This window comes from Zingiber officinale, chromosome 5B (assembly GCF_018446385.1).
Source record: "Zingiber officinale cultivar Zhangliang chromosome 5B, Zo_v1.1, whole genome shotgun sequence".
NCBI lineage: Eukaryota > Viridiplantae > Streptophyta > Magnoliopsida > Zingiberales > Zingiberaceae > Zingiber > Zingiber officinale.
Genome location: NC_055995.1, coordinates 138,089,669 through 138,113,628, shown reverse-complemented (window position 1 = coordinate 138,113,628; position 23,960 = coordinate 138,089,669). Strand labels below are relative to the sequence as shown.

At 41.6% G+C, this 23,960-nt stretch overlaps 1 long non-coding RNA gene across 1 annotated transcript; it reads left to right on the top strand.

The window, feature by feature from the left end:
• Nucleotides 1–1,634: 1,634 nt before the first annotated feature.
• LOC121986313 lies at nt 1,635–5,011 on the top strand. The gene is made up of 4 exons (XR_006113375.1): nt 1,635–2,376; nt 2,666–2,751; nt 4,503–4,628; nt 4,743–5,011. It is a non-coding gene; the product is annotated as an uncharacterized LOC121986313 (long non-coding RNA).
• Nucleotides 5,012–23,960: the final 18,949 nt, after the last annotated feature.

Genomic DNA, 23,960 nt, shown 5'->3' with positions numbered 1-23,960 from the left:
TTATGAGATCGAAGAGAGAGTTTATCAATGCTAGGATCAAGATCATGAGCAAAATATATAGAACCAAAGACCCGAGGTGGTAAAGGATGAAGAGGATGATGAGGGTAGAGGATATGATGAGGTATTTTATCTTGGAGAGTGGATGAAGGCATGCGATTGATGAGATAACACGTAGTAAGTACGATATCACCCCAAACTGATGAGGAACATGAGAATGGAGAAGAAGAGTCTGAGTGGTCTCAAGGAGATGATGATTCTTGCATTTTGTAACCCCATTCTGTTGAGGGGTAAGAGGGTAAGACGTATGATGCAGTACACCATGAGATGCCAAGAAGGAATAAAACTGAGTAGAAAGATACTCGAGTGCATTACCACTTTGCAAAGTTCGAAGAGAAATGTCATACTGAGTTTTGATTTCATGAAAAAAAAAGATTGAAAAATAGAAAATAATTATGAATGTTCCTTCATCAGATATAATTATGTACAACGGAAAAAATCGTCTATAAAAGTAACAAAATATCGTGATTCCAATGTAGAAGAAACACGACTCAGATCCCAAACATCAGAATGAACCAAAGCAAAGGGGACGTAGCTCGACTCATAGTGCGAGGAGAAAAAGAACTACGAACATGCTTACCTAACTGACATAACTCACAAGACAAAGATTCTAAGTGAGAAAGGCTAGGATGTAATTGTTTCAACTTATTAAGACCTAGATGTCCCAACTGAGCATGAATAAGAAGTGAAGATACCGCCGCCGAACCAACAAGAGAGGATTGCTGAAGCCGATAAAGGCCATGACACTCACATCCGAAGCCAATCATCCTCCCTGTACTTTGGTCCTGTAAGGAAACAGACGTTTTAGTAAAAGAAATAACACAATCAGGAGACCGAGTAAGTTGACTTATTGATAATAAATTAAAGGAAGCGCAGGGAGCATAAAGAACATTATGAATGGAAAGAGACGGAGAAGGATGAACAATACCAATACCCTTGTACACAATTTGGGAACCATTGGTCATGGTGACAATTGGTAAGTAACCAGAAGTAGTGAGAGAAGAAAATAGAGATTTATTACCAGTGATATGATCGGTGGCCCCAGAATCAAGAACCCAAGGACCTGAAGAGCGAGATATGCCAGCAAAGAAATTACCAGCGTGTGCAACAATAGCAGTGGAATCAGAAGCCTGACGATCCTCAAACCATTTCAGAAAGTCATTATAGGAACGTTATGGGGTCGGATCCGGTGTTAACTGTGAAGTGGAAGCTGAAGAAGCAACAGAACTTTGAACGATCTGAGCAGCGTGAGGAGGTCGACCATGCATACCCCAACACTTATCAATCGTGTGGCCCGGGCAGCACTACCAGAAAATTGAGATTTTATAACACTTAAAAGACAACGTTTTTTTTTTAAAAAAGCATTGTCTTTTGTTTTAACAACGCTTTTAGTGAAAAATATTGTCTATCTCTTTATTGTATTGCTAATAGACAACAATTTTTTTTAAAAAAATATTATCTATTAGTGATTTTTTGGGATCAAATATAACACGTTTTGAAAAATATTGTCTATTAGTAATTTTGTTAGTGTCTACGATAATGATTTTTAAAAAGTATTGTTCTCATCTAAATCTAGGGAGTAGAAAAACCCTATGCTCCACTCTGCACCCACCTATCGCCCGAATACCTCCATAACCCCTCTCACGTCTTCATCTCCTCCCGTACCCCTCTCACCTGAACATCATCTCACGCCCTCTCAGTACAACTCCTCTCCCCGGTGAACCCCTCTCCGCAAACCTCTCCTCTGAACACCAATGTGCTGGAAGGCAGCAAAACCCTAACCCTAGATCACGCCATGGTCGAGTTTGGAGGCGTCGCCCCCTGCGTGGTGCCCGAGTTGATGGATAGTGGCAGCGATGGCATATTCTGAGTGCCTATCCGCGCCGTCGTACACCCCGGACACCCTCCGACACTCGAGGTGCGCTCCCACCCTCTGCGCGAAACCCAGGCCGGGTCCTTCGTCAGCACCATTACCTGCCCCGGGTCGTAGCTCTGGGCCAGACTCCTATCCGACCTATGGGTGTGGAACCTCAAGGAGGTTTTTGAGAACTGGGAGCCCGACATCATGGTAAGGAAAGGCGATGAGAAAAGCATGCCCTTTAACGAGTCGTGTCGCGCGTCGCCGACGCTGTGCTTGGCGGTCGATGCTGCTAATGGCTTGATCTGGAGCGGTCACAAGGATGGAAAGATCAGGTCTTGGAATATGGAATTACCCATCACTGCCGATGCCACTTCAGATGATCGTGGCTCTTCTTCGTCCTCTATAGGCAGTAGTAGTGGTCATGGTGGTTGCCCTCCATTTAGAGAACGTCTTTCATGGTAGGTGCACCATCGATCTCTAGTTCTATCCATGGTTAATTGGTTATCACATCTTATGGTACTTTCCTTCCACCCCTTGTTTACCTGTACAATTTATTCTGCTTTCATTTGGTTAAAATGGATCAAATGTGTCCGTGGCCAATACAGAAAAAGATCTGTAAATGTAAAGTTGTAGAACAGTTATTTTTCATTTCTCCTAAAATTTAAATCAATTATAATCATAAACATAACTAAATTTAATTCAATATAATTTATAAAATTATAAGCATGTATCTGATTGGTATTGTAGCATCAGAGGTTGGATTAGTTGTTGTTGGATTGCAAGAGGTGGAAATGGGGGCTGGATTCCTTACAATGGCTGTTGCTAAAGAAACTGTAAGATATTTATCCCTGTATTTTCTATTTTTTTTCTCGTAGAATCCAGGTTTTTTTGAGTATGATCTATTTCTTTCTTACAATATTAAAAGCAAAGGGAAGGTAGAATATTTTTCCATCAGTTTTGACTATGCAAGATTTTTACCTTTTTCTACCTTCCATAATTATTGTGTTATGAATGTAATGGCGAAATTGATCTCTTTCCTATTTGCTTAATCTTTTGAATAGTTGGTCATCTAATCAAATTTAAACAGATTGTCCTCTAATAATTCTGCTAGTGACACAGTTATAAACTGAACGGTTTGTTCATGGTTTGAGTCAGATCACTCAGTCGGCTCATTCACAAAAGATGGGGAATACTGAGAATATAAAGCAAATATTGAATATTTTCTAACATCTTAAACCTTTTGGGATAGGTTGTCAACCAATCTAACCTATCATATCCATCCTAGTATAACATTTGAGCAAATTTCTATCCTTAGAAATGCTTTCAACTGAAAACGATAAAATAGTAATCACCACTTGCAATTCATCACTATAAGTATTTATTTAATTGCGTAGTAATCACTATAGCCGGCCCCACCTAGTAGAATAAAACTTAATTTATTGTTGTGTAGTAATCACCACTATTAAACTGTATTTAATGTTTCTGTTATGTGAAAATAAAAGAGGTTTGCTTCACTGTCATTGTGTAATATTATTTGTTAGAACTATTCTCGTGCCTAATAACTTGAGCATTTGCATGGGATAAGTAAGATCTGAGTAGGAGGTGTGTTGAATCTTGTTATCTATAGACATATATATTTATATTTAAGTCAACATACTTGTTAGGCTAGAGTCAGTTGTCCAGTCTTTCTTCACGATGAATATCAGCAAAACAGATAACAATTTAGATCTTTCAAGATAAATGATTAGCTCAATATCTTTATTCATATATGCGTGAATTTGCACAGCAGGCACACGTTATGACTCCAATATGGTGACTAGTTGTTAAGCATATTGCTAGACCTTAACTAGATACTTGGATCAATTGGGGGACACACTTGTTTGCATTTTGTGTTGTTTTTTAGTTCCATTAGTTCTTTGTTAGATTACATGTGCTAATATACATGTATAAAAGAACAGAAGGATTAACCTTATGCAATAAAACATGAATTTGCACAGGTTGTAGATGCTTAGACGTGTATGCTATTTTGGAAAGTATCTTATTGTAAAATATTTTCTTTGCTTTAAGCTGTAGAAGAACTATGTAACTCAGCAATCGGCATACACTTGTCCATATCAACTCGTTTGTAAGTTGGATGAAATTTTGGAGAATGACTCCTGGCAATATATTTCTATGAAATTTGGTTCCTTTTATTTAATGACCTTGTGTACAGAGAAAAACATCATATTTCTATTTTGTTTCTAAGTTTATCTGGTGAGAAATAATTATGATCTTCTTTAACAATATTAGCTATTTAGATATGTGCTTAGTTATTTATGCTGCAGAGATGTTTTCACTCTTCATGTCACTTGGTAATGATTGGTAGTAGCGACAGATGTAAATATAAGGCGAACACTACTTTAAAATCCTAGGTGTGAAGGACCTCCCGTTAAGTTTATAAGTTCAACTTGGGTGCTGAGAGTTATTTCTGCTAACTTTTCTGAATGTATGTCTAATTTCCAAGGACATATTTTCAATCTTGTGAAATATAACTTCTAGACTGATGATACTGTCTCCAAATTTGTGTCTACTCTAATGATCTTAGGTAGGACTCGAGGGGAGTGCTAATGGGCAATGGTGGTTGAATGCAATTTGGCAAGACCTTAGATGAAGGATCTTCTTTTCAACATGTTGGTTCTAGGCAATTAGCAGGGTTACTCATTGCTGCATGGTATGTACTCCATCAATAATTTTATGCTACTTAGGAATTCTTTAATTTGATATGTTCAAATTAAGAGTGAAAATTTCTTTTGCATAATACTGATGGTATTGTTTTCTGTGGCAGATACACAGTGGTAGGTGTTTTGTCTCAGTCTCAAACCGACAATCCTTTTTGATTGTAGCTAGTAGAAGTACGCATGCAGATCATTGCCTTCAAGACCGGCTAGCTATTTTGTGCTCTTTGTTTTAAATTTGAATGTTAATATCTACTTTGAAAAAGAACTATTTAGTCTTTGAAATCATTTGTTGAATTCTACTTTGTAGTTGAATTCTCCTGAAAATACCAATATCTATTTTGTAATTGAATTATATTATTTTGGATGAATTCTATTATTTTGGTATGAACTTGAAATCATTGGTCGAGTTGATTAATTGTTATTATATGTCAAATTCGAATCTGAACATGGTAAAAGAAAATTAATAGTTTTGTAAATATAAAAATAATGATTTTGTAAATAGATTTTTTTTTAATTTTAAAAAGACAACGCTTTTAAAGTGTTGCAAAAATGTTGTCTTTGCAAAAAAAAAAAAAAACACAACGCTTTTAAAGCATTGCAAATGCGTTGTTTTTGCAAAAAAAAATGACAACGCTTTTAAAGCGTTGTCTTTATTACAAACGACAATGCTTTTAAAGCGTTGTCTTTATTACAAATGACAACGCTTTTAAAAAAAAAGTAGATCCGATACCTTAGCGGCCCCCCTAGTGTCGGCCCCACAGATATGGAGGGAGGTTCATACAGGTACACAGGCCATAGGCGCATGACGGGGTAAACCTCAGGTCGTCAGTTCCTGAGAATCGACCCCTGGCCATTACGCAACGATAATGCTTTTAAAGCATTGTCGTTGAGCGGACTTTTAACAACAGTGCTTTTAACAACGCTTTTTCAAACATATAGACAATGCTTTTAAAGAGTTGTCTATCAGCTTTTTTCTTGTAATGTGATGGCAATGATCACACCAAGGACGACCTTTGCCACCCTTGCAAGGCGGAGGTCTATTTTTGTGTCGAGAGACCAAAGCTGACGAGTCAATAGGAACGGAAAGAGACATCGTCAAGATCTTGACCGGGACACGAAGGAGAGTTGCCTAGGTATTGTCCATGGTAGCTTCTATGGGGTTGCCCAGAATCTGATCACGAACATGAGAATAATCTGCGGACAGACCATATAAGGTTAGGGACATAAAAAATTTCTTCCGGTTTTCAAGCTCTTCAACAGGATTGGCCGCAGGTGGTAGCAGTTCATTGAAGTCACAAAGAAGGCTAGAGACCGAACTCAGATAAGTTGACATTGAATCCTTAATCCGATGGGCACTGAGGATGGTCATGAGATCTTCACAAACTTGATAGAATCACCGAGAGATGTTTGTAAAAAATTGTTGAGTTTGTGTCCAAACGGCTTTGAAGGTTTTGTGAGTACGGAAGACATTCCTAAGAGATGAATGGATGGTGGCTCGGATAATGCAACACAACTGAGCGTCAACCTTCTTCCATAGAGGATGATCGGTGACTTGAATATCTTCTTCAGTTTGAGTGAGATGTGTCTCATAACCCTGTCCAACAAGCCAAAGCTCAATGTGAGATGCCTAAGAGATGTATTTTTTACCATCCAACTGCTCGGAAGAGAGGGGTGCAGTGATGTGGTTGGTAAAGATTGAGGTATCTGGCTTTGGGACGCTAGATGTAGTCATTGATTAGTTTGGAAAGAACTGTGAAGAATGGCTCCAGACTACTGGCGAAAATAGTGTCGGAGAAGACGAAGAGGCAGCCGGTTGCCCCCTCCGCTAGTGAAAACTCCCTGCTTCTTCAACCACGTCCGTAGAAAGTCCACAACAACCTTAGTGATGCACTTAGAGAAGAGCTTGCTGGAGATGAAGATGAAACGACCGACTAGAATTGAGAAGAAGATGCTCACTACTCTACCGGCCTCCTCTGTTGAACACCTTGTGTTAGCAACCACGTCAGCAAGGAAATCTTCGAATGTAGGGATGAAGAGGAAGAAAGAATAGCCAAAGAAAAGGGAAGAACAACCAGATTCCTCTGTTAGAAGCTCCCTACTTTCGCAATCACGTCCACGAGAAGCCTTCAAAGGTAAGGATGCTCTGTCTTGCCAGAGCAGAACCACTGCGGCAACGAAACCCTAGATTGAAGCCAGCACTCTTCAACAAGGATCAAGAGATGAGGGAAATCCACCGCGCCGGAGAAGAACTACTTCACCGGAAGGGAACACTGAGGAGACATTGTCGCCAGTCAGAAGAACCCTAAGATGAGGTCGTTACCTTCCAAGAGTCGTCGGAGATGTCATCGTCGTCGGAGAACAGAGGAGCTCGAGGTGGGATAGCTTCGTTGGCTGTCAAGGATGGGCGGCATGCAACCTGTGGATCGCGCGTTTACTGGCCACATCGAGGATGATCGCATGATTGTTAGCGAATACGAAGAGGGTACTATCAGGAGGAGGTGGAGAAGAGAAAATGTGAAGTGGTCTTGGGCCGTCAAGAGTTTTGGCGGAGAAGAGAAAATGCAAGAGAGGAACGACAACGCAGGAAATTAGGATTTTCTTTTAACCGGGCTCGGATACCATGTAAAGAGAAAATCATGTATTAGACACTATGAAATTATTGACTTATATAGAAAAAGATATACGGTATAATTATAATAATACCCCTAGTTATTATGTTACAATATTCTAACAGACATGAAAATGAAACTTCTCAGATTCATATTGCCACGTAATCGTATTTGCATCTTAGCCATGGAGATTCCAGGATCTTCTCCATCGTTTCTTCTTAGAGATATCCAGGCGTAATTAGCACCGAAAAAGCAGATGGCAGTGTTGGGAAATATTGCCATTTCATTTATAATTGGCCAAATTCCGCAGCAATTTTTGATTTTCAGTGAGTACTGTAAATTGTAAAGAGTCTTTGATTAGATTGTGGTTCAGTTGATCTGACCACTTTTACAAAACTCCTTATCCTTGATTTGTTATGATTTTCTCATGGAAAAGTTGATTAAGCTTCGTCTTTGTAGAAGTAACTTAGTAAAGCCATGGAAATACACGCCTTTGTTATAGTTATATATACTTTTACAGGATGAACTGCAAAACGATAAAACATTTCGTTGAACTTTGAATTACCAGATGGAATTTGGTGGATATTCATGAGACTCCCATTAGCTTTAGACAATTCTAATTCACCTAGCTACGGCTTGGGAGTCACCAGAATTTTTGTGAAGAAAATGGGGGAAGGTCGATTGGTTTAGCGTGACAGTAGATTCTAAACTAAGGAAAATGGTGATGAGGAAATAAAACCAAAATTGTAGTTTGGTTTCTGTTTTCACCTACTGCTTGGTTGAATTAAGGGTTACGTTTGATTGAAGGAAATTGAGCTAGCACTTGGGAAAGGTTGGGATGGTTCATTTTAGGTTTGACAGGCATGTTTTTTTTATTTCTCTAGCTAATTCTTCCGAATTCACTATTAATCTACTAGACAATATATATTGTTTAATTAGTAGCTAATAATTAATCATTATGTACTTGAGGAGTCATGAACTCGGAAGTGCCCAACAAGCATCAAAATCTTTTCAGGTATGATCTAATTGCAGAAGCAATAAAACTCGAGTGATTCATGTGTGTGTTGATACGGGATGTTACGAGTAGACCTATGGATAATGTGATGTTCAAAGTCAAGATGAGATGGAAGTCAAAGTCAAAGGGAGGTTGCAATCAGCAGGTCACTTAGTAGGGTTTCGCTCCTCATCTAGTGCTAAAACCGCCAAAATAAGGATGACCAACTTAAACTCCGATCACACCAATGCTTTCGATCGTTGAATAATTGATCGAGTTTAAGGGACGGTCGGGATAATACAGGTCAGGTTCATGAAACCTAGTAGGGTAAAACCCTCGATGCACAGTCAATGGTCCTGAAGTCGGGCAAACCCCAAGGCTTTATAATTGCCAAGATGTAGACGAGTATATAGCAAATCCGACCGACCTTAATGAGCCGATAGAGCATACTTAATGAGTCGGTCGAGCCTACGCCTGACGAGTATATAAACCTTCCTTTCATAGGGCCAGAACCATAAAGCTTAGCGTTATTTATACCATACACACAAGAATGCATGGAGGATTTTTGCTCTCGTTCGTAGCCCCTTGGCTAGTTCAAAGTCTTCATTCGGTCAACACCATTGCCACCTACCCAGTGCTCCATCTCTGGCTTTCAGACAGGATCATATTTAGCGTCGTCTGTAGACACGGCATGGTCATGTGGAAAAATACTACCAGTCGTTGCTTGTTGTTGTTGTTGCACCAGCTTTTACGCTTGTGCATTGATTAACATCTCTAGTTCTTCCGGCGTTAAGGCGACCGTGGTTAGTTGTCCAACTTCTTCCATCTATGTGATTCAGATTCAGACAAAAGTTTTCACTTATGGCGCCAAATATGATTCTGTTTGAAAGTTGGAGATGGCACGTTGGGTATGTGGCGATGGTGATGATCGAATAAAGATTTTGAACCAGCCAAGGGTGTTGCGAATGGGAGCAAAAATCCTCCCTGCGCACACTCAGATGAGCAAGTCAGTGCCCAAAAACTAGGGAAAGGGTCCTTAGCAAAGATCCTCTGATACTTAATTCAGTGCCCAAGAATCAGGGAAAAGGCCCTCTGATGCTCAAGTTAGTATATCGCCTCCCCAGAGGTACTGAAAGACAGGCTACCAAAACACATCCATCCCCTAGTGATTGGAGAATACTCGGGAATAACTAATCCAGAGGATCACCTCTTAAAGTTTGAAAATGCCACCCTCCTTCATCAATACATGGACGGTGTGAAGTGCCGAGTGTCTTACATTATCCCCTTTGACTTGACACAGAGATGGTTCAAGCAATTGTCGACCGAGTTCATTTGCAGTTTCAAAGATTTCTGAAAGACTTTCCTTCACCATTTCTCTAGTAGTCGCCGCTACCATAAGACCCCCTTGAGCCTCTTTTCACTCAAGCAGGGACTCAAGGAAATGCTTCGGGCTTACATCAAGAAGTTCAATCAAGTGGTGATGGATGTTCCCTCGGTCATCTCATAAATTTTGGTGACTGCCTTTTCTCAAGGACTTTTCTCAAATAATTTATTTCGTTCTCTCATTAGGAGGCCACCAAGAGACTTCAATCATTTACTCAGCCGAATGACTGAGTATATTAATGTGGAGGAAGCTCAGTCTGCTCGGAAGAAGGGAATCTCCACACCCACTCAGGCATTTGTTCAAGAGCACATAGCGTCTCCCACTCGACCCCCTCCGCATAAAAGACCCCAAGTTGATCCTCAGCCTCGTCACTTAGAGCCTCGACCTCAAGCTGTGCAATCTGTTCAGGCAAAGCGGGTGGAATGCCTCGAGCCCCTCTGATGGACTCTGCCCAAATTCTGTACATATCACCACTCGGTGACCTATGACAACCAGGATTGTTATCATTACAATTGGGGGAATCTCCCAGTTATCAATCAAGAGTACCGTCGGCATTCACTATCTCCCAACCACCGACAAAATCAATGTCTGAATGCTCTGCCCAGGCGAGATTATTGAGGCATCGACTGGCAGCAAAGGATGCATCATCAACAGGGATATTGGGCTCAGATCCCTGCTCGAGTGCAGTAGAAACAACCCCCCAACACACAGTAAGAGGAGAACCGCAATAATGCTGCTAGGGGGGGGGGGGACATCGACATGATTGCAAGAGGTCAAACCGACATAGATTCCAATCGGGCGAGAGTCGCATGCCCGCTGACTGGAAATCCACTCGGTCAGTTATAGTCAAGAGCAAGCGTAAGGGCCCGAGATTAGCTTTGGGCCCAAGGACCTAGAAGGGGTCAAAGTACCCTATGATGATGCCTTAATAATTAAAGTTGTTATAGTTAATTATAACATTCATTATACTTTTGTTGACCAGGCTGCTCAGTCAACATCATCTTCAAACAAACGTTCAAGCAGCTGCAGATAGATCCGAGTGAACTTTAGTCCATAGTGATATCCTTGTATGGCTTCATGAGCAATGAAATCTAGTTGCTCGGCCAAAAAAGTTGGTTGTATCCTTGGGGGAGGAGCCCCTAATGAGGACGTATCGATCAACCTTTATAATGATAGATGCACCTTCAGCATACAACGTCATTTTGGGTCAATCTGTGCTAAATGAATTTCGTACAATCATCTCCACCTTTTACCAAAAACTAAAATTCCTCATGGATGATTAGGTCGGAGAAGTAAAAGGAAATCAGCTAGTAGCACGCAAGTGTTATGTGTTGGTGCGGGAAGCATCCGATGATCGAACCTGAGTTTTGATAATGGCAAAGGATTCAAAGTTAAGGTTTGTGGTGATCGAACATGTTGAATAAGTGTTTCAGGAAAGTCCTAGCTGCGGTTAGGCAAAGGGAAAATCCTAAGGGGTGGTAACCTTAGGTCCTAGGGGGCGGTAACCCTAGGTGAGGGAAAACCCTAAGGGGCGGCAACCTTAGGTCCTAGGGGGCGGTAACCCTAGGTGAGGGAAAACCCTAAGGGGCGACAACCTTAGGTCCTAGGGGGTGGCAACCCTAGGTGGAGAAAAACCCTAGGGGGCGGTAACCCTAGGTCCTAGGGGGTGGTAACCCTAGGCGGAAAGTCCAGTCGGTCTGGAGGACCGGACTGGCATCAGGTAATCTCTCCTGAGGGGAGTGGGTGAGGACGCATTCCCCGTAGAGGGAACAGTAAGCGTCGAGTCGACCTAGGATTTCCGATTGGGAATCCGAAGTCAGACTCGGACAGTCCGAAGACTGTCAGTTCTTCTTTACTATGGTTTATCAGATTCTAACACTGTCTTGCAGGGTATTTGCTCGGACTAACCTTGTTTTGCAGGAGAGGAACCTGCTAGAAAAAGGTGGTCTGGGCGCCCGGGATGGATCCGGGCGCCTGGAGGTCCAGGCGCCCGGGACCAAGTTTTATCCCTGCCGCGACTTCGCCACGTGGAGCATCCTGGTTGGTTGGCCACGTCACACTCCAGGCGCCCGGAAGGGATCCAGGCGCCCGGAATGTCATATAAAAGAGGGTCGAGGGAGCAGCTAAAAGACAACAACGAATTCTAAGCTTTCTTCTGTGAAGTGCTGCCAATGAGACGACCTTGAAGTGCTACTACTCGACGTCGACAACCCGAAGCTCAGACTCTTCGATCTTTTGTTGTCGGTATCAATTTACTTATTGCATTAATTGTAATTCAAATTGTAATCTTTTCGATATTATAGTTGTAGCCCACCGAAAGCGGTCAAGGACCGCGAGCCTTCGAGTAGGAGTCGCCAGAGGCTCCGAACGAAGTAAAACATCGGCGTCGTTCTGTGCTTGCTTTACTTTTTCCGCTGCGTTACTTAATTTTTACGATTCCGATATTTCGAAAAATGAAATAGCCACGAGCGCTATTCACCCCCCCTCTAGCGCTTTCGATCCATCAATTGGTATCAGAGCGGGGTCATTTTGAATCGGTGCAACCACCATTCAAAATACTTTTCGTGGTATTTTCAGATTTTTCGGAGTCGATTAGAATTTAGCTTCATAGCTATATTCTAATTCTTTTTTTCTCTCGAATCGGTTTTCTGCTCAGAGTTGGTGCAACACCACCCGAGTTCGTGATCCATTTTCTTCCTTCCGCACTACTAATCCAGGACCAAGTCCTGGGACATTTTGTCAGGGTTTTCTTTTTATATTAATCTGAATGGCCCTTCAAGAAGGCTATAGTACAGCCCGCCCTCTGCTATTCACCGGAGACGACTTCGGGTACTGGAAGAGTCGGATGGAGGCTCTAGACTCACTTTGAAGTCTGGATGATTATCAAAACCGGACTCCAACTACCAACTGATAACGCCGGCAAACCTCTACCGTACGAGGATTGGGATGCATCTCTGATTAAGAAGGTGGAAGTTAATGCCAAGGCAATCTGCACCCTCCAGTGCGGCCTATCAAAAGAAGAACTCAACCGTGTCGGCCCCTTCAACAGTGCCAAATAGTTGTGGGAGAAGCTCATTTAACTTCACGAAGGGACATCCGACACCAAAGTAAGTAAAAGAGACTTAATTTTCAATAAATTATTTAACATCAAATTGCAGGAAGGTGAATCAGCTGCCCAACTCCATGCTCGGATTCAAGATCTGCTCAATGGTCTTCATGCAATTGGACAGAAGGTAGACAATCGGGACATCATAAGGTATTCTTTAAATGCTTTTCCAAGGAACACCTTGTGGGCATCCATGGTAGATGCCTACAAGGTCTCCAAGGACTTATCTACCATTAAGTTAGATGAACTTTTTGCAGAATTTGAACTTCACGAACAGACTAATGCACGCCCGACCGAGAAAGTGTTGGCTTTGGTTGCAGGAACAGGGAGAACGCGCGAATCAAAAATCAAGCGCAGAATCGAACATGAGTCAGAAGAAGAACCAGATTCCGAAGACGACGATGAACTTACAACCGAAATAGTCAACTTGGTAAAGAAGCTCTCCAAAAAGAAGGGCTTCAACAAAAAGGATGTCAGAAAGGCCATCCAGTCTAAAGAAGCCCAACCAAGCTCGAAGGTTAAATTTGAAGTGACCTGCTATGGGTGCAATCAGAAAGGGCACATCAAGGCAAACTGCCCGAACCAGAAGGATCCAAAGAAACCAAAGAGAAAGAAGGCATTGAAGGCAACATGGGACGAGTCTTCCTCCGAGGAATCCGACGACGAAGAACTAGAGCAGACTAATTTTCTCGCATTGACAGCCCTGGACTACACCAACGAATCCGGAAGCGAGGACGAATCGGAAGCCGAGTCCGAGAGAAGCCACGGATCCGCATCTGTTTCCGAAGGGTCAAACCCCTCTGTAAGTCGAAATAGGTTATATTGCATAATTAATTATTTAATGCATAAAGTAGCAAAGTCCAAAATTCGAATCAAGTCGCTTCTAAAGGAGGTAACACTCCTTAAAGAGACGACTAATAATGAATCCTTGACTGATCCAGATCAGACTGGAACCTCAACTCAAGTTCAAAAACTTGAGGAAGAGAATTCCAACCTGAAAAGTCAAGTCAAGGATTTGAAGACAACCTTAGAACGATTTTCCTTGGGATCCAAGAATCTTAACTTGATTCTTGGAACACAAAGGGCAATCTACAATCGAACTGGACTAGGGTACAAAACGAAAAACAAATATAGGTCATACCTATCTCTCATACAAAGAACAAATAGAAAAATGGTCCAAGCATGGGTTGCCAAGTCCAACCTGATCAATCAAGTTGGACTTGGACAGTATTGGGTCCCTAAGGATCAAATACATTACCTCAATAGACCTTATCGAGGCTATGATCCAAGGGGAGCTAAAACAATAAAAATTCGTAATTAATTATTAAAATTCAAAATTCAAATTCGAAATTAATTATTAAAATTCAAAATTCAAAATTCAAATTCGAAATTAATTATTCAAAATTCAAATTCGAAATTAATTATTCAAAATTCAAATTCAAAATCAATTATTAAAATTCAATTTCAAAAAATTCGAAATTAATTCAAAAACTCAAAAATCAAAATAGAAGGAGCGTCCAGAATAGCTGACAACTCCAAAATCTATTTACCCGAATGGGTAACCGAACTTAATCTACCCGAAATGGGTAAACAAGAGTAGATTACCCGACAGGGTAAGTAAGCATAGATTAAAAGGGTCAGATTTAACTTGAAACACAGTACTGGTGAAGTTTTTGGATGATAGTACGTTGGGGAAGCTTGGGCATCGCATGTCTAGGAAGATATGGCTTCGACCTGTTGCATTTGGCCAAGTGGAACTAACCGAAGCTACCCTTAAATGGATCCTAACTAGTTAGACCAAGGTTCAGTATTAAGTTCAATGGGTAGGACTATTTAGAAAACCTCAAAGGCATGGTTACTTTAATGAGCTCCTTGTGACTCACCATAGCCCAGAAGTTTATCCAAAGAACGCTTAATTGTTGAACCCAAAGCTAAACCCGAATCTAACATAAAGTTAAACTAAACCCTAAAAATTGAACTATTTCATCTCACAAAATGATAGGATCCCCTGGTTGAAAACATACATTGGGTGAGATGACTAAGCAAATTAACATTTAAATATTTTTCCAAATTAATTAACTTAATTATTTTTTAAAATGAAGTAACTTAGAAATTTATTCTTAAAATTAAAACTCATTAAAAAAAAAACAGGGGTCAAAAACCAGGGGCGGGCGCCCTGGTATACGGACCCGGGGCGCCCGCACAGGACCCGGGGCGCCCGCAGAGGACCCGGGCGCCCCGCCTAACACGACCCCGGGCGCCCGGAACAGGCCCGGGCGCCCGGACTCCCTTATAAATAGGGAGCAAGGGGCGCCCCCCTACCCTTGCACCTCCAAGTTTTCCTTAAGCTTTTCAGCTTCACTGCGAAAACTTTCAAAATTAAAATTTTCCGCGGTTGATACGGAGTTGCGACTCAACCGAGGTCGTCAGTTCTAAAATTTCTTACGATGGCTCCTCGGTAAAATTACTATCCCTTCTTAAATTTTTTCCAAACTTATAATGCTTGTTTATTTCTTAGTATAATATTAGTTTGAAATTTAGGAAGCGTTCTAAATCTGGTGCTGGGCCCTCTACACCTAGCATTGACCCTAGGTTTCCCACCGACGAACTTAGGCTTAAGTTTGAGTCAATGATTTACATGGCCATTAGAACCAAATGTATAGATAGAGCGTTCTTTCTACGCTCTTGTGTTTCAGCCTACGAGGCTATAAACCACTATAGGTTGCGGAACCTTGTTGAGTGTACCAGCTCGGTAGACCAAGGTGTTTCAAAAACTATTTTAAAATCACATTTCTAACTTCTAGGAAAAAATTTTCAAAATCCCCACTTTACTAGACGTTCTAAATTTGGACTTAGCCTAGGCTTTTCCCCTAGAAATCATGTTCCCCCAGGGCTCAGCCAGAGCATCTCACAAACACCTAGGTCTACCTTGATTGTGTTTGTAAAACATAGAATGGTGTGAGATGCATAGGGTACAGCCTGGACTCAAGAATGCTTATTTCTGTGCATCAATATGAGTCTGGGCGTTAAATACCTTATTAACAGTAATCAAATCAAGTCTTCCAGCCCTAGTCAAATCTAACTGGATCAATTGACGTGATTTGACTAACCAAGTGAACACTGTTGCTGTCAAGGCAATCAGCAAGTAGCTAAAGGTTAGACAGTTCGTGAAGGAAATAATAAGTTTAAGCATGCTTGTACTTAAGGGATCTGATACCTGATCAAAACAAATCTTAACTCATGCTTGGACCTTAGGGCTCTGATACCTTAATAAAACAAAATTTGTAAACTATTAAGCACTAAGGCTAACGCTTCTCCTTTGCCTTCGGTATCTTTGAAATTCATTTATCTTAAGCAGCTTTTCAAATAGTTTGTCAAATTTAAAACTTTCAAGTTTCTTCTATTTAAATTTTTTTTTTAATTCTGTTAGAAAATTCACAAAGTTAAAAAGAGCTGAATATATCACAACGAAAAATCTCCTCTAGCAAAATCAATGTTTTGTCTTGAAAAGTTAAGTTTTTTCAAAACTAGCTTATTTTTGATATATGGCAAAGGGGGAGAGTAGAGAAATTCAAAGAGAACAAAAATCCAAAGGGGAGGTCATATTAAGGGGGAGTTTGTAATGCACAAAAATCCAAAGGGGAGGTCATATTAAGGGGGAGTTTGTAATGCCCATTTTTTCTCCTTGTACTTATACCTTACTGCATATTATTACTTAACTTTGAATTTCGATTGCCATAATCAAAAAGGGGGAGATTGTTGGTGCGGGAAGGATCCGATGATCGAACCTGAGTTTTGATAATGGCAAAGGATTCAAAGTTAAGGTTTGTGGTGATCTAACATGTTGAATAAGTGTTTCAGGAAAGTCCTAGCTGCGGTTAGGCAAAGGGAAAATCCTAAGGGTTGGTAACCTTAGGTCCTAGGGGGCGGTAACCCTAGGTGAGGGAAAACCCTAAGGGGCGGCAACCTTAGGTCCTAGGGGGTGGCAACCCTAGGTAGAGAAAAACCCTAGGGGGCGGTAACCCTAGGTCCTAGGGGGTGGTAACCCTAGGCGGAAAGTCCAGTTGGTCTGGAGGACCGGACTGGCATCAGGTAATCTCTCCTGAGTGGAGTAGGTGAGGACGCGTTCCCCGTAGAGGGAACAGTAGACGTCGGGTCGACCTAGGGTTTCCGGTTGGGAATCCGAAGTCAGACTCGGACAGTCCGAAGACTGTCAGTTCTTCTTTACTATGGTTTATCAGATTCTAACACTGTCTTGCAGGGTATTTGCTCGGACTAACCTTGTTTTGCAGGAGAGAAACCTGCTGGAAAAAGGTGGTCCGGGCGCCCGGGATGGACCGGGCGCCCAGAGGTCCAGGCGCCCGGAACAGGTCCGGGCGCCCGGGACCAAGTTTTATCCCTGCCGCGACTTCGCCACGTGGAGCATCCTGGTTGGTTGGCCACGTCACACTCCAGGCGCCCGGAAGGGATCCAGGTGCCCGGAATGTCATATAAAAAGAGGGTCGAGGGAGCAGCTAGAAGACAACAACGAATTCTAAGCTTTCTTCTGTGAAGTGCTGCCAACGAGACGACCTTGAAGTGCTACTACTCGACGTCGACAACCCGAAGCTCAGACTCTTCGATCTTTTGTTGTCGGTATCAGTTTACTTATTGCATTAATTGTAATTCAAATTGTAATCTTTCCGATATTATAGTTGTAGCCCACCGAAAGCGGTCAAGGACCGCGGGCCTTCGAGTAGGAGTCGCCAGAGGCTCCGAACGAAGTAAAACATCTGCGTCGTTCTGTGCTTGCTTTACTTTTTCCGCTGCGTTACTTAATTTTTACGATTCTGATATTTCGAAAAACGAAATAGCCACGAGCGCTATTCACCCCTCCTCTAGCGCTTTCGATCCATCATTATGTTGGTATAATCAAAACTGAAGCAGTGTCACTCGAAAGATCCAATAAATGGAGGTCAATATCATTTGGGAAGCACCCCACCCCCACTGGTTTATGAAGAAAAAGAAGAAGTCCACATATTCAGCCCGATCGACAAGAGGCCACTACTTAAATAGCCCTTAACTTGGCCCCAGAGCTTAAGACCGAGTTGATCACGTGTCTCACACATAATAGTGACGTCTGTTGGGACCGAAAAGTAGCTAGAGGGGGGGTGAATAGCTCGTCGCGTGCTAGGTGCTCTTCGTTGCTTGTTTCTTCAAAGATGTGCAGCGGAAATACAAGAAACAAACCACACAACGCTAACAAGGTTGGTTTACTTGGTATCCACCTCACAAGAGGTGACTAATCCAAGGATCCACACCTACTCACACACCCTCAACTAATAAAACCCTCCTTTTCGGTAACTACCGAAGGCGGAGAAGCCCTACAAGACTCTCAATACAAGAAGAAAGGAAAGGGAAACAAAATACAAGCGCAAAGCTTACAATGAGTACAGAAAACCCTAACCCTAGCTTCTCTTCTTGTCTTTGATCCGCCTCTTGACTTGGAAAACCTCCAAGATCCTTTAAGAACTAGCGAGCTAAGCTTTGAGAGCGCTGTGGAGGAGCTGGCGAGAGATCTGAGATAAAACCGTGGAGAACTGGCGAAGGAGACGCCCGCCTGCAGCTCAAATACGACGCAACGGTCGGATCCCGATCGATTCGAAAACACCCAATCGATCGGGGAGGCTTTGGATCGATCCACGGATCGATCCAGAGCGCCTCTGTGCTCTGGAAAAACGCTTGGATTGATCCACGGATCGATCCAGCGCTTATCGCGCGAAGCAGCAGGATCCCAATCGATCCACTGATCGATTGGGACCTCTGGATCGATCCACTGATCGATCCAGAGGCTTTCTGTTCGTTGGGAAAAGCCTGGATCGATCCAGCTCTTGGTTTTTGCCCAAAACCAAGTCCCAAGCCTCTCAAACCAGCATCCGGTCAACCTTGACCTGTTGGTACATCATGCCTAGCATCTGGTCACTCCCTTGACCTGCCAGGACTCCCCACCAAGTGTCCGGTCAATCCCTTTGACCCACTTGGACTTTTCTCTTCGTGCCAAGTATCCGGTCACTCCCTTGACCTACTTGGACTTCCACCAGATGTCTGGTCAACCTTGACCCATCTGAATTTCCTCGTGCCAAGTATCCAGTCAATCCTTTGACCTACTTGGACTTCCCAACACCAGATGTCCAATCATCCTTGATCCATCTGGATTTTCCCTTGTCTGGCTTCACTCACCAGGACTTTCACCTAACTTCACTCACTAGGATTTTCCATCTGCCTAGCTTCACTCACTAGGACTTTCACCTAGCTTCACTCACTAGGGTTTTCCATCTGCCTAACTTCACTCACCAGGACTTTCACCTAGCTTCACTCACTAGGGTTTTCCATCTGCCTAACTTCACTCACTAGGACTTTCACCTAGCTTCACTCACTAGGGTTTTCCATCTGCCTAGCTTCACTCACTAGGACTTTCCATCTGCCTAACCTTCTAGTTAGGACTTCCCAGTCAAGTATCCGGTCACTCTTAACCTACTTGACTCTTCTTCATCCACACTGATCAGTCCCTGATCAGAATCTCTCCACATATACAACTGCACCTGCATTGTCCATGTGTCTACATGTATTGTCAAACATCGAAACTATGACCAAGACTCAAGCTTGGTCAACTCAGTCAATCTTGACCTAAGGGATATTGCACCAACTATCTCCCCCTTTTTGATTTTTGACAATACCTTTAAGTTAGGACCACTCTGAGTTAAGCTAATCCCATAGCCTTAACTCTCTTCATGCCAAAGTATGAATGTTGATTCTCTTCATTCTCCCCCATAGGTAATGAATGTCTAACTTAAACCACACATTCTCCCCCTATTGGCACACATCAAACAAACACTATCTCTCCCCCTGAAGAGATACTCATCATTGGTTACAACTGCACTCGTTGAACCTTTATCCCCTTTGAAACTCTCCCCCTAAAGAGTTTCTCAAAGTTGTTATCAACATCATAATGAAGGTCACATACCCTTCATTTTCCCTACATTCTCCCTCAATGTAGACAGATGCCCAACCTTGAGCATTTTTCAACCACTTGAAATACCACTTGAAATAATGAGGATATCCACTCCCCATTTCAAGTTCAAATGCTCATTCATGAGCATTTTCTCTACAGAAGGTTAACCACCCTCCAAGGTTCATGAAAAATAATTTTTCATGTCTTTAAAGAGTCCTTCCCCTGAAGACATGGTGGTAACTTCTGTCATTGCACCAACAATGACTTGGAATCCCTAAACCTTTAGGAAACCCAAATTTAGAAGTTTTAAGGTTCAAATGTTCAAAATTTGAAACAAACCTCGACCTAAACTTCAATTTAGTCTTCCTTAACCAATCCATCCTTGTTTTCACCATGAAAACACCCTTTTTATGTATACAAATGTATTTTGAGGGGTTTTAGAATGGTTACATTGACTAAAATAGGTTCAAAATACTGAAAATAAGCTTTCCCAGCCAAAATCAGCATCTTCGATCGATTGGAGTTGGGTTCCAATCGATTGAACCCTGCTAAATCGATCCACTGATCGATTCAGTCTTCTTGGATCGATCGGCTGATCGATCCAGCGAGCTTCTGCTCGCGAGAAATACCTTCTCAATCAATCGGCTGATCGATTGAGGCACTCCAATCGATCCACTGATCGATTGAAGGCCTGAACTTGCTGAAATTCAATTTCAGCCAATTTCAGAAACCCCTAGAAAATTCTACAAAATTTCAAAAATCGTAAAAAATTGTGTAGACATTATTTAGGGTATAATTTATCATGGAAAAATAGTTTTCTATGAAAATACATCATATTTTCAAAGATTGACATAAACTTGAAAACTTGCTAAAACTTTAGCGTTTTCTTCAAGTTTGTGTCTAACTATTCAATGGTGATTACTATCAAAAGATAGCCTTCACCAAGGTTTTCCAAAAGCATTTTAAAATAATTTTCAAAATCAATATCCCATCACATTCCTTGGGCTTAATGCACATGACTTGTACATTAGCTTTCCCAATGATGGGAAAACACATAACTATGTGTTTTGATGAACCTACAACTCAAAAGAATGCACTAAATCAACATCTTGAGTTTTGTTCATCTTCCTAATATCTCACTTGTATCTAATGTGCACTACAACACATACAAGTCACCTTATAGTCCTTGTGAGATGTGAGATTTTGGTTTTGCCCTATTCTAGGGATCATGCATATCTATCTAGGCATTTTGAGTGATGAACATCCACCAAGGATGTTACTTGTTGATGATCAATTGTTGGTAAATGTCATTTGTCCTTAATTACAAGGAATTAAACTTAATGCATGATTACGTTATGGCATACATCAAAAGGAAATAATTTTCAAAAGAAAATATCCTATAACTACATGATGTATGAATGTCATGACATGGTATTTTTGGATTTTTCATAATAAAACATGAATGCAAAAATAGACATGATGTCATGGCATATGATGGGCAAACAAACATGGCAAGGTTTAGCATAAATAAAATACACCTCGATTACCTATCTAAGTATCCTTAACCACCTAGATTACCACTTGCTTTAACTAAAAACGTTAAACCTAGATTGCCCTAAATGCTTCAAAGAAATGCCAAAACCTAAGTTGACATTTCTATTTCTCTTGATTTGTTTATGCCACTTAAAAATTAAGCATATCCTCAAATGTTGGCATATTTCATTTTTCCTCAAGAGTAAACACATAAACCAAGGCCCGGATTGCCTAAAATTTCTAAGAGAATACCAAAATCCCAACTTGGTATTTCTCTAGATTTTCCCAATTTATGCCATTTTAAGATAAAATCAATTTTTCCACCATTAGGCACATTTTACTCTTTCAAGGAGTAAATAATAATTCCATTTCATTTTCAAAGGTTAACAAAAACCTTGAAAATGCTTCTTGAGTGTCAATTTCCTCAGAGTTGGGTTAACTACCCTTCTAATCGGAGTTGACACTCTCTAACCCATCTATGGGGTAGAGAAGATGCTCCTAGGAACCCAACACCTATTGGTGCTCCTTGGATACTCTAGGTACTCACTAGGGATAACTTCCCTAGATACCTTCTTAGTGACCTTGTTGGGATTCTTAGAAGCCTTGGTCACATTTTCTAGGTCAACTCTAGGAATAGCCTCCCTTGTGACCTTGTTAGTGACTTTCTTAGACTTCTTAGAAGTCTTAGTCACTTTGGTTGCAAAGATACTTCTAGGGATATCTTCCCTTGTATCCTTGACTTGACCTCTAGACTTAGGGTTTGTTCCATAACTATATGGAACCCTATGATAACTAAGCACATCCTTTTTAGCTTTGGGTTTGTATCCCAAACCTCTATGGCCATTGGATGGCTTTTGTATCCCTAAACCTAGATTATGCTCTTTTTGCCCTAATAGGATATTTTCCAATCCTTTTAGAGTCTTTTCTAATTTATCAAGTCTTGACCTCAAGACTTGATTTTCCCTCACTAAGTCCTTAGTATTTGATTTTTCATTTGATCCATGAGCATTTTTACTCTTGGGCTTGTATCTATTATCCTTAGTGTTCTTGCCCAAAAGTCTATCTACCTTCCTAACCTTAGGTTGGGTAGTTTTGGCATGTAGGGCCACATGCTTTTCCTTAATGCCCTCATGCTTTCTATTCTTATGGTAAATTACGTTAAAATGATAAAAATTAGAACTATCATGCTTTTTACCATAACGTAAAGGGGTAGGCTCAATAAATGTTACCTTCTTCTTTACCTTGGAGGCTCCCCCTTTATTAGTGCCTCCATGAGCCTTGACCATCTTCTTCCCCTTGGGACATTGACTTCGGTAATGCCCTTTTTGTTGACACAAGAAACACACAATGTGCTCCTTGCTCTTATTTGTCCCAGGGGTGGTCTCCTTTGGCTTCTCCTTGCCCCTTTGTGTCACTTGACCCTTCTTCTTGGCCAAGTTGGGACACTTGCTCTTGTAGTGCCCACTTTCCCTACACTCAAAACATATTATATGATTTTTATTTTTAATTGAAACATTTATACCTTCTTGTGTAGGGATGACATCTTCTCCTCTTGATCCGGAGGTAGAAACTTCCTCTTGATCTTGATCCGGCGTCACCAAGGATTGCTCCCCCTCAATCCTAGAGGTGGAGGCTTCTTCATCTTCATCTTGTTCATGGAACAAGGAGTAAGCTCCCTCCTTGCCCTCTTCATTGCATTCCGTTGAAGATGAGGCTTCTTGGACTTCTTCTTCGGAAGTTGAGCATCTCTCAACCTCGGAGTCCTCCTCTTGGTCTTGCTCCAATGAGTCGCCCTCTTTGGATTCTTCTTGGATTGGTACAGTGGAGGGGATCTCATGGATTGTTGCCAATTTTCTCCAAAACTCCTTGGCATCGTTGAATTCTCCGATTTGAGCCAAAATGTGGCTAGGCAATAAGTTGACCAAAAGCTTGGTCACTTTATCATTTGCCTCGCTCCTTTGAATTTTCTCCAAGCTCCATTTGCTTTTCTTGAGAAGCTTGCCCTTGGAGTTTGTTGGAGCTTTGAAGCCTTCCATTAGAGCAAATCATTGCTCTATCTCCATCATAAGAAAATTTTCGATTCTTGATTTCCAAGAATCGAAGCTTGTGGATGTGTACGGTGGAGCCACCCTTGTGTCAAATCCAAGTCGATCTTGGAATTGCATCTTGAAGTTGAGCTTCTTGAAATCTTTGACTTTTGATGAATTTGCTTCAACTTCTTCACCCTCTAGCTTAGCTTGTTTTGTTAGCCCCTTCCGGCGATGATTCCGGTGAAGAGCGACCTCGCTCTGATACCACTTGTTGGGACCGAAAAGTAGCTAGAGGGGGGGTGAATAGCTCGTCGCGTGCTAGGTGCTCTTCGTTGCTTGTTTCTTCAAAGATGTGCAGCGAAAATACAAGAAACAAACCACACAACGCTAACAAGGTTGATTTACTTGGTATCCACCTCACAAGAGGTGACTAATCCAAGGATCCACACCTACTCACGCACCCTCCACTAATAAAACCCTCCTTTTTGGTAACTACCGAAGGCGGAGAAGCCCTACAAGACTCTCAATACAAGAAGAAAGGAAAGGGAAACAAAATACAAGCGCAAAGCTTACAATGAGTACAGAAAACTCTAACCCTAGCTTCTCTTCTTGTCTTTGATCCGCCTCTTGACTTGGAAAACCTCCAAGATCCTTCAAGAACTGGCGAGCTGAGCTTTG